The sequence below is a fragment of the Rousettus aegyptiacus genome, unplaced genomic scaffold, assembly GCF_014176215.1.
Source record: "Rousettus aegyptiacus isolate mRouAeg1 unplaced genomic scaffold, mRouAeg1.p scaffold_m13_p_18, whole genome shotgun sequence".
NCBI lineage: Eukaryota > Metazoa > Chordata > Mammalia > Chiroptera > Pteropodidae > Rousettus > Rousettus aegyptiacus.
Window position 1 is genome coordinate 240596 of NW_023416293.1, and position 2847 is coordinate 243442.

General features: G+C 38.7%; 1 pseudogene; it reads right to left on the minus strand.

The window, feature by feature from the left end:
* Positions 1-288: 288 nt before the first annotated feature.
* On the minus strand, positions 289-782 carry LOC107513992 (annotated as a pseudogene).
* Positions 783-2847: the final 2065 nt, after the last annotated feature.

Consider the following 2847-nt stretch of genomic DNA (forward strand, 5'->3'; position numbering starts at 1 on the left):
GCTGGCGATGTTGGAGAGGGGAGGTTGAGCTCCCGTGGTCTTCTGCAACACACTGTACTCGACAAAGGAAAAAAGCAGAACCCAGACCTTTCCATTGCACGCCATCTTCTCAGTGGCAATGTCCTGGCTTCCTAACGGGTAGGGAAATGTACACTTTTCTCAACTGTTAGAGCAGTAGCTCTAAAGTAGGGCATGCACAACCCTTGTGATTCCTTAGCGGACAGGAAGAAATGATGGAGTTTTCTTTTCTCTTAGAGGTCTTTTATTTTATTATTTTTTAAAAATCTATCATGCCATGAATTCACAGGGAATGGGCTCCAGCAGCTCAAGTTCCTTTCCATTTGTTCTCACAAAGTGAGCTTCTCTGGGCGGAGCAGGCTGGCGCTTCAGCTGAACCCAGGTACCTTACTCTTTGGCTTCCTTTTTGTAAAAAAATTTTTCCATCATTTTCTGTCACACGTTTCAGGAAGCAATCTCGGCTCTCAGAGTGTTTAATATGCCCAATATGTACATTAATTCTCTTGGCAAGAATCTTTCCCTTAACTTGTTTGTTCACAATGACAATCCCATTCTGGGTAACATTGTAAACTCTTCCAGTTTCCCCATGGTAGCCAGCATTTGCGGGGCACTCCTTTTTGAACAGTGCCAATTCCCTTGATAGCTACAATAGCACCTTTCTTGTAGATTTGCACGTATGTGGCCAAAGGAACAACTCCATGTTTTCTGAAAGGCCTAGAGAACATGCAGCAGTTGGCTCTCTTCCTTCCCTTTGTGTTGGTCATTCTGGTGAATTACTGGAAGATTGGAGTTTTTTATATATAGATGACATCCCCAAATTATACAAAAGTAAGCCTTGCTAATATTTTCTATATGAATTTAACACTGGCTATGAGTTACATAATTTTCTTCTACAAAAACTCGAGTCTTTCAATGTTTAACCATTTTGCAATGACAAGTCGGTGGTATGCTTCCTAAAAAATGTCTTCACGAAACAAGTGTAGTTAATTTGTTCCTTTACTGTGAAGGTGACTTTTGAGAAATAAGTGAGAAAAACAAATTTTCAGGAGAAAAACTTATATGATTAGAGAACATTTGAAAAACTGATGTTTGGAAATATTTTCATTCCTCCAAAAAAAAATTTTTTTAACCTGAAACAATGCATTTACAAGTCCTTCCAAGGCCTCTCACTTCTGCACACTTAAACTTGGAATCCAAAATTTTCAACCTGTTAAAACAATCTTCCAAATGAAGTATTTTAGAGAGCTTTAAATTTATTTGTTGGAAACGAAGCACCTTCCAATTAGTTTGCTTGGATGCCGACTGGCATCTGGGAAGATGGAAGTTTACTGTATGAATTTCGAGATAAATATGAACATGATTAGAGAATTTGATAGAAAATAAATATCATGACTTAGTACACTCATCCAGCAATGCACAGCTTTCCTTTTAATCTAGGAATCTGTGATCTTTTTCAGCCATTAATACTGACCAATGAAATAAAATGAATTAACAAGAACATTTTCATATCACTATATAACAAATGTTTAATACAAGATTTTATGGTAAGTCAAAATCACATTGCTCTTTTTGGAAATGTAATTAATAATAAATAAAACAGTTAATAAATTAATTAAAATTTTAAATATTTTATTTTCTTTATTTCATCTCAAAGCATTTTGAGATACATCATTTCATTTTGATTTCATTACTATTTATGAGGGAGATTGGGTATTAATAAGTCCATTTTACATATGATAAGAAGCACACTGGGAAAATTAAATGCTGGTAATTGTTAGAGCCAGGATTTAAATTCTAATCTTGTGACATCTCATGAAACACTGTTTTCTCTATACTTCCACCCAAACCAAGCATATCTAACAGCCTAAAGCTTTCTTTTAAATTACTTTGAACTCTAGATTTACGTTGCATGGAACACATGGCTAAGGCATTTCTGTCTGAGATGCAGAAATATTCAAGGTTGCAAAAAATAGTAGTAGAATCACAAGACTAAGGAGACCTCACCTTATTCGAAAACATGTGCCCTAAAACCAACCCAATAAGTACCTTCAATCCTGTCAGCTTCTCAAGCTCTCAGCCTCTGGAAGCAATGGGGTCAGGGAGGAAAACATCTTTTAGCCTATGGCGAGTTAAGCCTGTCGTGCAAGTCTGAGCTTTCTCAGCCCCGTGTGTGTGCACAGCCTCGGCCCTCTGCCCTACAGTCTCTCCTCCAATCGGCTCACTGCTTCAAGTGTGAGCTAATACATCACATCTTTTGGGAAGCCATTTTCAAACCCAGATTGGATTAAAGTCTTTTCCCTGAATTTGCAGTAGTCCCTTTGCTTACCTGGCCTTAGCACTGGTTATCTCCTTTCATAATTCTACTAATTCGCTGTTCTCAGCACAGAGGTTTCCAGGGCACAAAGCTGGGCCATGAGCAGTGCTCGGTGTCCTTGCTGAGTGAACGATTGGACCCTTAACTTATATTGCCGGTGGGATTAAGTTTCCCATTCCTGTGGTAGCTAAAGCATTTCAACCTTTTCGAACCAAATGTAGGATGTTCTCAGGGCCCTGTGTGAGGAGGAGGTAATTTGTGAGTGAAAGCTTATTCAGGAATAATAGCTATGAGTCCAGTTATTCAATTTGGACTCTCTAGGCTCAGTTGAACCTCTTCAAATAGCTTCTAAATTTTCTTCCAAGTCTGAGGGAAGCAGAATCTTTTCCCTTGAGTTACAGAAAGTCAAATTCTCTCCTTATCCTTTTTCATGTCCCAGCACAAAGCCTAGCTGGCCTGACCTTGGTAGGCCCATACCAACAGCTGTTGAGATCCTGCCCTCAGCGTCTGACCAA